Source organism: Hyperolius riggenbachi, chromosome 2 (genome assembly GCF_040937935.1).
Source record: "Hyperolius riggenbachi isolate aHypRig1 chromosome 2, aHypRig1.pri, whole genome shotgun sequence".
Lineage (NCBI taxonomy): Eukaryota > Metazoa > Chordata > Amphibia > Anura > Hyperoliidae > Hyperolius > Hyperolius riggenbachi.
Window position 1 is genome coordinate 487,138,349 of NC_090647.1, and position 12,539 is coordinate 487,150,887.

A 12,539-nucleotide genomic window follows, 5' to 3' on the forward strand; every position below is an offset into this window, starting at 1 on the left:
AGCCAGCACCAACCTGCAATGTTGTTCATCTTTATTACAGTTGTGTATAAAAAGAGGTCAGGTACAACAAAGTCCTAGGATCCCAGATGGGTGGATGGTGGGTAGAGAGAGACCACAGCTGTCAAAAAAAACCAAAACAATGAAAATTTCAAAAATTGCGAAAATCAAAAATATCCTTAATGGTGTTCCATTACACCCTCTGAAATCATCATTATAACTAAACTATAAAATAAAAAACTATGGCCTTAATTCATTAAGCTGCACTGCCTGCTAAAGCAGCGCAGCTTAATGTGAGGGAGCTAATGTGAGGGAGTGTTTGTTAAACAGAAGAGCGGCTGCTATGCACGCTTTACATAGCAGTGGCCCCTGCTATGTAAGGAGCGTGCCTTCCTTAGTTACGCGCGTTGCTTACATAGCTATAGCAGAATGTCTATGTATACTATATTTTTAGTTTTTGTCTGTCAATGCCTAGGCCAGTCATTGAAAAAGCAACTGAAGAAAGAGGGATATGGAGGCTGACATATTTATTTCCTTTTCAACAATGCACATTGCCTGATTGTCTTGCTGATCCTCTTGATCCTCTGCCTCTAATATTTTTAGCCATAGATCCTGAACAAGCATGCAGGAGATCAGGTGTTTCTGCCATTATTGTCAGATCTGACAAGATTAGCTGCATGCTTGTTTCTGGTGTAATTCAGCCAGTTAAGCAGCCAAATAGATCAGCAGGGCAGACAGGCAACTGGTATTGTTTAAAAGGAAATAAATATGGCAGCCTCCATATTTTTCTCACTTCAGTTCCCCTTTAACCTCCTGAGCGTTACACCACTTAGGGGGGTTTGCAGCCGAGAGTCCCCAGTATAATTTTAAGAGATTGCATAGCTGTAATAGCTTCAGCTAGCACTAGGCTAGCTAGTATTGGTGGCCGGCATCCTTCCCATTACTTTTTATCCCCCCGATAGCACGCTAAATACATTACCCAGCCTGGATCCAGCGATTGGCGCAGCCTCCCCGGACAGCTCCGCTCTTCTCTATAGGGAGGATTGAACATGACGTCATGCGCAGACCCGATCCTCCCCATAGAGAGGACCTGAGATGTGCAGGGAGGCTGCGCGATCGCTGGACCCAGGGGGGTAATGACTCTTGAATATCTACTTACCTGGCTGCTGTACTGATCCTCTGCCTTATTGCTTTCTAAGTAGTATAGATGCATATCACATATCCTTACCATCTAACTATAGTCTAAAACAGGGGTAGGGAACCTATGGCTCGGGAGCCAGATGTGGCTCTTTTGATGGCTACATCTGCCTCACAGACAAATCAGCAGGGTTGATTCACTAAGCTACACTGCTCAAGCAGCGCAGCTTAGTGTAGCAGCGCAAGTAACATTTTCAAAGTAGGCAAGCTACTGCTGTAGCACCCACTACTAACGTACTCACACTACCCCCAAAATGAACAGCTACTCCAATTGTCCCACTCTGGACCCTGTCCGGTCCAGTGACTTTGTAGTCACTGGACCTGACAGGGTCCTGAGTGGCAGGCAGCCTATTGAGTGACAGGCAGCTTATTGGGCCAATGTGCGGGGATCTTGTCCATTCGAAGTGAATCAACCCCCAAGTCAGCTAGATAACTGTACAAGCTGTTAGTTGGCATTTCACCTGTCTGGCTCTCGGGGAAATTGCTGATGTTGCTGAAACCCAAGAGAAGCTGAAGACGTCTCTGACACTTCCGCAGCCAGGCGGTTCAACTGTATACACATCACCATGGCAACAGGGACATGAGCCCTACTGTCCCAGCTTGAAACATATTGTATGGCTCTCACGGAATTACATTTTAAAATATGTGGCATTTACGGCTCTCTCAGCCAAACAGGTTCCTGACCCCTGGTCTAAAAGATGAAAATTCGAAATCAAAAACAAAGCCCAGGACTAGTGATGCCCAGCAATGTATTTCTGCAGGTAGGATGCGTAGGTGAATTTCGTGAGGTGTGGAAAATTAGGCGCAGGAACAGTGCCGATGGTAGAATATCAGTAAATTTACTGATAATCTACTATTTAAAGTGCTAATGTTTGTTAGTAAAATATCAGTAATTGTTACCGATATTTTACTATAGCTAAACCTAACCCTACTCTCACACAGAACCCTCCACTACTTATGTCTGACCCTAACCTCTCTTGGTGGGGCCTAACCCTGGTCCCTGACCCCCCCCCCTGGTGGTGTCTAACCCTAAACCCCCCTGGTGTTGCCTAACCCTAAGACACCCCTGGTGTTGCCTAATTCTAAGACACCCTAGTTATGCCTAATCCTAAAACCTCCCTGGTGGTGCCTAACCCCAAGACCTCCCCTAGTGGTGCCTAACCCTAAGACCCCTCTGGTGGTGCCTAAACCCAAGTCCCCCACCCACCCCCATTGTGCCTAAACCTAAGACCCCCCCCACGTGTTGCAAAGATAAGAGGAAAACATGCCAAAAACTATAATTACAGGGTGCCCCCTGGTGCCCGAATTTCCACTTAGTCGCCTCCTTTGCGGGCTTAACAACAGAGAAAAAAAAACCGGAAAATATGATAATTATTGGGCATTGCCTGGAGCCCGATTTTCCCTTTTGGCACCGGCTTGCCGATATTTTCAATTAAAGTCTACGGCAGCGTCCAATTTGTTTAAAAGCCACATGCCCCAGATTTGCCGGATACTGGTAGGATAGGTTGGTTTTTTACTACACCGCCAAAACTGTGTCACCTGCGGTGCCAGCTCCCGCACACTATCAGAAGGTGACACAAGCATTCACCAGGTGATATAGAGTAGACAAAGCCGTACCTGACCTCCCTATGAAAACAACCAGCGGAATGGAGGGTGGGAGTCACCATTGACTTACAGTAAAATTGAGTGATTTTACCACAATTGCGATTTTGCCATGATTTCAATGTAAGTCAAAGGCAGCATTTATAAAAAATCACTTGTGAGGTCACATCTGGAGTAGAGGATACAGCTTTGGGCACTGCACTATAGAAAGGACATTGACCTTCTAGAACGGGTACAAAGACTGGCAACTGAATTAATCAGATGGAACATCTCACTTACCAAGAAAGGTTGGAAAAATTGGCTTTATTCAGCTTGGGTAAAAGCTGATTAACGTTTACTACAGGTAGTCCTCGGTTAACGAACGAGATAGGGACTGTCGGTTTGTTCTTGACCTGAATCCGTCCTTAAGTCGGAACAGCCACCTTTACCCCCATTCTATAAGCAGAGTAGGCACAGTGGAAGGCAGATAGGGGACATCTTACCTGTTCCACGGTGGTAGAAGGTCCCAGCGTGCTGCACGGAAGCTGCGCAGCCCGTCCTCTCTCTTCGTTCACTGTCCCCACGGTGGCTTCACATGCGTCGCATAATGACGCATCAGGAGGCGCCGCCACTAGGGGGCTTTTCCTAATTGCGTCATTATGCGACGCATGTGAAGCCGCTGGGGGGACAGTTAATGAAGAGAGAGGATGGGCCGCACAGCTTCCGGGCAGCACGCTGGGACCTTCTACCACCGTGGAACAGGTGAGATGTCCCCTATCTGCCTTCCGCTGCGCCTACTCTGCTTTAAAAACGGCAGCAGAAGAGGTAGTCCCTGGTTGCGTGACGTCATAGCAGTGGGTCGGCGGCTGTTCGTAAGTCGGGCATTCGTAAACCGGGGACTACCTGTATACATTCCTCAGAGGGCAATACAAAAGCTTGGCAGATTACCTTTTTGTTTCTAGGGTTCTACAACGAACAAAGGGTCATGATCTGCATATGTAGGAAAAAAGTTTTGCCTTCTATTTAGAAAGGGATCCTTCACAGTGAGAGTGGTTAAAATCTGGAATATCTTACCCCAGAAAGTAATTATGGTAAACTTTATATTTGCAATTAAAGAGGGCTTAGATGCTTTGCTTGCATTGAAGGGCATCAGTGGCTATAATTACCAGGTGACTCTAGGAGAGTTGATCCGGGGATTTTCCTGACTGCCATCTGGAGTTGGGAAGGAATTATTCCCTTTGAAGGCTCATTGGCCCAGGCCTTGTAAGGTTTTTCACCTTCCCCTGGATCAACTGGGATATGTGCGGGTACAGGATGATTTTTTTTTTCATTCTCGTTGATCTTGATGGCTGGATGTATTTTTTCAACCAAATTAACTATGTTACTATGTCACTATGAGAATTGATGCCCCAACACGCTACACAATTATAATTTTGATAAATTTCTGGACTAAATCGATCAACATTAATGATCAGACAGAATACTTTTTGGGTGGTCCAAGAGGAGGTGTGGGGGACGCTATCTGTGCAGGCATCTAGAGCCACCAACTGCTCTCCCCGGTGCCCCTCCAGAGTATTAACGCAGAAGAGCGAAGTCCCACTCACCTATCACCACATCATCCCTTCTGTGTGTTTCCATCATTTCCTAGTGGCAATACTCCGTGAACTGACGTGAGTACATACCAGACCATGGAGTATGGGCACCAGGATATTATGCAATCACACAGCAAATACTCGCAAATACTCGGGTGGGGCACTAGGGGAGAGCAGTCTTAGCAGTGGGCACACCTGGGCGAGAAAAAACAACTTCTTCATGCAAAATACTAGTGTCTAATGGTGGATCAGCACTGGCCACCTCTATTGCTTAGTCAAAGTGCTGGTAATATGAGGTAGGGTCAGAGCAGGATTATCCAAAAGGCAGCCAAGGGAAGTGCATAAGGCCTTATGGGTCTGAAGGGTCCTGAATGCCAGCATCTCTGACCCCTCTCACACCTCAGGACCATAAAGGACAGTCAAAGCAACTACTTTAACTAGGGCCCCATTTAACCTTATTCTGTCGGGGAGTAAGGTAAAATGCCACTTGCTTGCTCCCCTAGTGTGGCAAAGGGTCAGCCACACCCTCCCGGGTAAATAAATAAAGGAATTTTGTCAGACTCCTAATCCATTTACCAGTGAAGCAAGAGTAAGTAGTAAAAAATCTACATGGAATGGTTATATCCTTTAATTTAAGACACTGGCTTTGAAAATGAACTTTAGTAGTCTCCAATGTCTTCTCTATTTTTCTATCTTTGGGATTCTTGAAGAAAGAGCTGTGGGTCTCTATCTTTTGTCTTCAACTCTTGAATGAACTCTTTGGGGTCTTCAGCTGGGACTCTGTTTGCACTCTTCAGTGTCCTGCCAGCAACTGATGTGATTCCACACTATAAGTTACATTTATATGTATGCCAGGATTCTTCCACATAAGTGACTATAAAAACTTGTGACCAAAAAGGGTCAATAAACTCAGAGATTTAATGCGTATACTGTACGTACAGCTGAGATTAATGTCAGGTAAGACGCTGAAGAGTGCAAATGTTAATGCACCAACTGCAAAGACAGACAGACACAGAACATTTATATCGCACTTTTCTCTTGGCAGACTCAAAGCACTAGAGCTGCAGTCAATAGGATGCGCTCTATAGGAAGTAGCAGTATTAGGGAGTCTTGCCCAAGGTCTCCAACTGAATAGGTGCTGGCTTACTGAATAGGAAGAGCCAAGATTGGAACCCTGGTCTCCTGTGTGAGAGGCAGAGCCCTTAACCAGTACACTATCTAGCCACTGTAAAGACGTCAAAGGCTATTACTTTATATTTATGCACAAAAGTACTATAATTTCCTCTTTACAAATGTAAATAAAACATAAAAATGAAATGTTCAAGATGATTTGCTATTAAGAAAAAGCCATGATAATTGAAAATGAACATTTCCTTTAATCAGTCATATGTTTATAATTACCTTTCCAGGTAGTCATGCAGATCTTGGTGGACCTCATAGACAAGACCATCAACCTTGAGGTTGAGCCTAGTGACACTATTGATCAAGTGAAAGCAAAGATCCAAGTCAAAGAAGGTATCCCACCTGACCAGCAGAGATTGATCTTTGCTGGAAAGCAGTTGGAAGATGGTCGCACCCTTTCAGACTACAACATCTACAAAGAATCCACACTTCACCTTGTGCTACGTCTTAGATGAGGTATGCAGATCTTTGTGAAGACCCTCACTGGCAAGACCGTTACCCTTGAAATTGAGCCTCAGGAAACTATTGATGATGCGATGTATAAGATCGAAGACAAGGAGAGTATTCCACCAGTCCAGCAGAGGTTGATCTTTGCCGGCAAGCAGCTGGAAGGTGGCCGCACCCTTTCAGACTACAACATCCAGAAAGAATGTACAGTATATTAACAACATCCAGAAAGAATGTACAGTATATTAAATTTAGGCCTCTTTTCCACAGGCATCTGAATTCCCCGCCTGTCAACTGCTCCTGTTCACCGGCCAGGCACTTGCTAACGCAAGGGCGGTGGAAAGGTGGCTCCCAATGGACATATATCTGAGCAAACGTCATTGCCTTCATCAGAAGATGCAATATGAGACTTTTCTTACCATAGGGCAGACTTTCTCAACCTTTTTACCCTGGAGGAACCCTGCAAGTAATTTTTGATTCTCAAGGAACCCCTGCAAATAATTTTTGGACCTTGAGGAACCCCTGCATTTATTTTTCAGGAGGCATAGTCTTTAAAAGTAGGAGTGACTGTTTATTTCACTATCCCTCTTACACTGCCACTCATTATACTGTCTCATTATGCTAGTGTTTTTTATTAACGTGCTCATTATTATTCTGCCCCCCAATTTAGTGCTTCTTTTTACTATACCTCCTGTCATAATGTGCTCTATTACACTTCCCCCACGACGGGGGAAAATGCCAAGGAACCCCTTCAGAGTACTCAAGGAACCCTGGGTTCCCTGGTTGAGAAAGCTTGCCATAGGGTAATACCATTGTATGTCAAACGTGACACAGGGTAGTGTTACCAACCGCTGCCATTTAACTGCATTGAAACTGTAGTCAAATGGCACTTGTGGCTGGGAGCCAGGAGGCTGAACTACCAGACAAATGAGCAGTTCAGCCACCGGTGGAAAAGAGGCCCTAGTGCTTCATCTGCGAGGTGGCACACAAAGCTTATTAAGTCAAATGTCCTTTCTTTATGTGGACACTAGAAATACATTTTTCTTCTGTGAATAAAATTTTTGTTGAAAAATAAACAAACTGACAAGGATGTTAACTCATTCTGAATTTTCAATAAAATTTCCCTGAAATTCATCTTTACTGTGTTAAATTCAGCTTATGCTTAAAGTAAACATCCAAGCCAAACAACAAAAAAAGATGCACTTACCTGGGGCTTCCTCCAGCCAGTGGCAGCCGTCCAGTGCCCTCAACGCAGCTCCGGAGGCTCCCGGTCTTCTCCGCTGCAGAACCCGACCTCGCCAGGTCGGGTTCCGGGTCGGTGCCTTCTGCGCTCCACCGCACGGGTCACGTGGTCCCGCCGACGTCATCACGACGGTACTGTGCAGGACGGTACGACTGGGAGCCTCCGTAGCCGCGGCGAGGGCACAAGACGGCTGCCAAAGGCTGGAGGAAGCCCCAGGTAAGTGCATCTTTTTTTATTTTTTTGCTTGGACACTCACTTTAATATGGTGTCCCACCCCATAAGAAAGATGGAATACGGCAAACACAAAACAAAAAATTTCCTTACAGGGAACACGAGATGAGAGGGCAATGGAGACTGATGTTTATTTCCTTTGAAATAATGCACATTCCCTGGCTGTCCTGATCCTCTGCCTCTACTACTTTAAAGAGACTCTGTAACAAAATGTTCAGCCTTAGTTCTTCTATCCTATAAGTTCCTTTGCCTGATCTAATGTGCTCTGGCTTACTGCAGCCTTTCCTAATTGCACAGTGGCTGTATTATCTCTGTTATATGATCTAATCTGTTTTCTTCTGTCGGCTCTGTCGGGCTATGCTGGAATGTGTGGAATGTGCAGGGCTGCTTGTGATTGGATAGAAGCGATACACACCCTCTGCAGGCCCCCTGCAGGCTCTGTATGACTCACACACTCTGCTTATGTGAGACTATCACAAGCTGGTTAGTTTGTTTGTAAACACTGCCTAAAACTGTTAATTACAAGCCAGGATTGCAGCAGAGAGTGGCAGAAACAGCACAGAGGGGCCCAGGAGAACATAATGAATAGAATGGTATGCTTTTTGCTGTAAAAATTTTAGAGTACAGATTCTCTTTAAGCCATAGCCCCCGAACAAGCTGTAGATCAGATGTCTATGATAAATCTGGCAATGTGAGCTGCATGTTTGTTTCAGGTGTGTGATTTAGACCCTACTGACCAGATAGATCAGCAGGACTGCCAGGCAACTTGTATTGTTTAAAAGGAAATAAACATGGTAGCTTCCATCGGTCGCTCACATCGGGTTTCAAAAATATTTTATTGTGCATATATGCAAAAATGAGTATGCAAAGTATTACAACAGTATCCCACGCATGGGGGTCATAATAAACAGCCTCATTATAATATCTGGAAACTAACATAGATAGGGCACTTTAAATGTAACAGGGAAGGGAGGGTATGGGGCTACAAACTTCTGCCTAGTGAGCCTAGGGGTATAGGGGAATGGGGACAGACAAGAAAAAACTGTATTCTGGAAATCGTATCATACATATAGCACTTTAAATGTAACAGAGAAGGGAGGGTGGGGGTGGGGTAGGTTTAAGGGTGAAACACACTTCTGCCTAGTAAACCTAGGAGAATGGGGAAAGACAAGATAAATCACTGATATCAACAAATCATCATGCCAAATCGAGCAGGATTAAACAGGTCTCCAGGGATAGTTCCAAAAAGACTGCAAATATGCGTTAAGGAACACTAGAGGACCAAGTTAGGAGTAAAGGACATAGGACAAGCCTTCATTATTCTGCCAATCTATCAATTGACCCCCAAGTTTTATCAAAATTAGACAAAGTGTTTTTAATCTTAGCCAGAATATGTTCACAGAGCATAATCTTGTTCAATTCTGCAAAAACAGTGTCTACGTTAAGGGCTTATTCCCAGAAGCATCACGGAGGGATCCAGTGGTGTAGCAATCGGGGGTGCAGAGGATGCAACCACACCTGGGCCCGTGGACCTCCCTCAACAGATGATAGCTGATATCCGCCTGGACTACCTGCCGGGAGAACCGTTCGGGGCATCTCTAGTTACCATAGTATCCCTCAATATTAGGTACTAAGATGCAGTCCCCCAAGTATAGTTAGCCACAAGAGCCCCCAGTATTAGGCAGATGCAGCGTTGCTTCAGTACAGCCCCGTGTAGGTTGCCAGAGAGCATGGGCGTAACAATAGGGCCTGCAGGCCCTGCTCCCGTGGGGGGGTCCGGGCCCCCCCCCCTGGGGCCCACTCAGGGCCGTTTTGGGGTGCTGGAGGGGTCACAGCATGAGGGGAAAGCCATGGCCATAGTCGGCGGGAAGGGGGGACGGTCCCCCCCCTCCCTCACCTCGGGCTCTCCCCTCTGCACTCCCCTCCACCTTAAATTTGTGTCTGGGCAGCGGGCAGATACATACCTTGTACTGCAGCCAAGCAGTTCTGATTTCTTTACATGCATTCGTTTGCATAGGGGTTGCACTCACACTGAGCGTTGATTCCATTTGCAACCGCTATGCAGTTCAGGGCAGCTTGGGATGCTGTTATGAATTCAAACATTGGCCTCAATTCACTAAGCTTAACTCCTGTCTTTAATAACTCTTGAGAGCCTGTGCCTCTCGGATTTACAAGCCCTACTCCATAGAGCCAAATTAATCCATACCATGCACTGATGAGGATCAAACAATCCGAAACAGTCTGTATGCATGTTGGATTATTATGGCTCTGTACATATTAACAAGCTGACACATCATTGCATTCCAGCGGTTCTGGAGGTGTGTTTAGCTTCTAAGGGTACAATGGTTAATTTGCATATATTCAGCAGTGGTGCCTGGGAGACATCTCGAGCTCACTCCAACCTGAATTATCGCAAATTCTTTCTGTTTTAGGAAAGCAAACTTTTGTTTTTAATAACTCTTCTGAGCTGTGTTACAGTTATTACAATTATATCACCATGGTGATAACTGTAAAACAGCTCAGAAGAGGTATTAAAGACAGGAGTTAAGCTTAGTTAATTGAGGCCATTGTCTGTTGCTGCTGAGTTGCAGTTACTTTCATGCAGGTTGCATAGTTTTGTCTGCCTTTTCTGGCTGTCAGCTCGCGACTGATTACTATTCACCTGTGTGGAGATTTGCATCTCTGCTCTCATTGGATGACCTCAGTATAAAGGTTTGCTTCCTGCAAGCGTGCTCCGCCCGTCATAGTTTCAGTCTTAGTCTGTCTAGCTGTTACTTCTGGGCCTTTGTTCCTGGTTCCTGTTACCTTGCATGGATTGCGCTCACTTCTGCGTAGGAGTAGCGAATCCTTCCTAGTCCTGTTCCTGTTACCTTGCGTGGATTGCGCTCACTCCTGCGTAGGAGTAGCGAATCCTTCCTAGTCCTGTTCCTGTTACCTTGCGTGGATTGCGCTCACTTCTGCGTAGGAGTAGCGAATCCTTCCTAGTCCTGTTCCTGTTACCTTGTGTGTTGGTCTGTGTGTGAACGCTTACTGTCGCTGGGTCATTGACTGGATTAGCAAGCGTTCATTCTGTTTGTCTCAAGTCCTTGTTTATGTTTAGTCAGATCCGTGGTACATTTGAAGTGACAGGACCCCGGGGATTTTGTACAATAGTTAGTTCTGTTATAGGGCCTGATTCACAAAGCGGTGCAAAGTGTTTGCACGCGAGTGAAAAGCCCTTTATCACGCCTAAACTCAGTTTAGGCATGATAAGTAGAAACTCGCGCGAATTTTCCGCGCGCAAAGCTTTGCGCGCACAAGTGCAAAGGTTATCACGCCTAAAGTCTTTTAGGCGTGATAACTGAGTTATCTCCGCTTTGTGAATCAGGCCCATACTGTTTAATACTACCTGTGATTATCTGTGTTTGACCTATTGCCTGTTTATCTTCCTCTGTCTGTCCTGCCTTGTGGATTACGCCATGTCCGGTGTTGGAGTGGCGAATCCTCAAGTCCTGCTCTTATGAGGTACGCCATCGCAGTGGTCGCATTTGGCTGCCTCATTTCAGTATGTCTTGTATCCGTCTGAATGTTTGCTAACGCAAGAGCAGCGCAATATTGCACTACGCTGCCATTGCCTCTTATCAGCAGCCTAGAGCTGCAGTTGCTCTGGGCAGCCTGTGTAGCCTCTTCCATTATCCAGCTCTTAGCCTTGTTGTGCTGGGTGGTCAGACAGTATGCTCCCCCAGCATTATAGGAACATTCATGGTGGAGCGCACGGAAGGTATGTATCTGCCGCTGCCCAGACACAAATTTAAGCTGGAGGGGAGCGCAGAGCCCGAGGTGAGGGAGGGGGGGGACCGTCCCCCCTCCCCGCCGACTGTGGCCATAGCTTTCCCCTCATACTGCGACCCCTCCAGCACCCCAAAACAGCCCTGAGCGGGCCCTGGAGGGGGTCCGTCGGAATCTCTGCAGGGGGGGGGGGGGCTGTCGGAATCTCTGCAGGGGGGGCCCAGTGGCTCCTAGTTATGCCCCTGAGAGCCCCTCATGTACGTAGCCAGAGAGCCCCTTGTGCACATAGCCAAAGAGCCCCTCATTAGCCAAAGAGCCCCCCATGTAGGTAGCTAGAGAGCCCTCCCCCCATGCAGGTAGCAAGAAAGCCCCCTCCCCCCACTATAGGGGACAAAAACATGTGCGGTTCTTGCCTTTTTCATGATTGCTAACTCAGTAAAGGACCAGCCTTTAAAGCGGTGCTATCATATAAATCCGGCATAGCGGTGTCTGAACCCTCTATAAAAGTAATTATAGATTGATGGTATACCTTGAAATGAATCAGAGCACTAATTATATGATTTTATATAAAAAACTGTATTTGCTTATCATACAGCATATACAGTATACAAAATATGAACAGTTCCAAGTAGCGTTTCCTTACAGTATTCCATCTCATCATGGCCTTTATAGCCAAGCAATCATCAATCTTCTAAGCACATTCAAAAAAGTATATAATAGTTGTGTTATGTAGAATAAGATCAAAAGTAGTCTCACCTGTCATTAGTATACAACGTGTTACACTGGTAATGCAAATAGCGATATAGCGATATTTGCAAAATATACTCTAATGCTCAAGTTAGCAGTACCATACCTGTTTGAAGAGTCCTTCCGCATCTCTTGTTAGACCATCACAGGTGTATTTATATTTATCAGTGGCTTTAGTTTAATCATTTTCTCTCTAGAGTCAAAACAAAATATTTGAATTCTGGAACACAATAAAAAAGAAGACAAGTTAGTTGTTTCTCTATAAGTAAAACACACCTATTATGTTGATCTGTCATAGCTAATAAAGCTGCCAATATTAGCAGATGCCTGTTGCCAAAACAGTTTGGTAACAACCACTGTACAGATATGCTTAACAGGCAGCTCGTTCTGTCTTACACACAGAGAAGGGAGAAGGATGAACAGAAGGCATCCTGCTGAGAACTGAAGTAGCAGTACCAGACGCGTACATGCAAAAAAGGCGTAGGGAAAAAAGGGCGCGGGGTGTAAACAATAAGTGGCAATAACTTTTGTAATAAATAATGTGTTGTATTTTG

The 12,539-nt window shown here is 45.6% G+C and overlaps 1 long non-coding RNA gene across 6 annotated transcripts in view; it reads right to left on the bottom strand.

Annotated features, from left to right (window-relative positions):
- LOC137547132 (uncharacterized) overlaps window positions 1-12,539 on the bottom strand; it is a 155,725-nt gene that overhangs the window by 84,769 nt on the left and 58,417 nt on the right. For all 6 annotated transcript variants that reach the window (XR_011026496.1, XR_011026499.1, XR_011026497.1 and 3 more), the window contains 3 exons: window positions 12,092-12,205; window positions 5,769-6,180; window positions 14-118 (listed from right to left, as the gene is read on the bottom strand). This is a non-coding gene — a long non-coding RNA (uncharacterized lncRNA). The remainder of the gene's footprint in view (window positions 1-13; window positions 119-5,768; window positions 6,181-12,091; window positions 12,206-12,539) is intronic.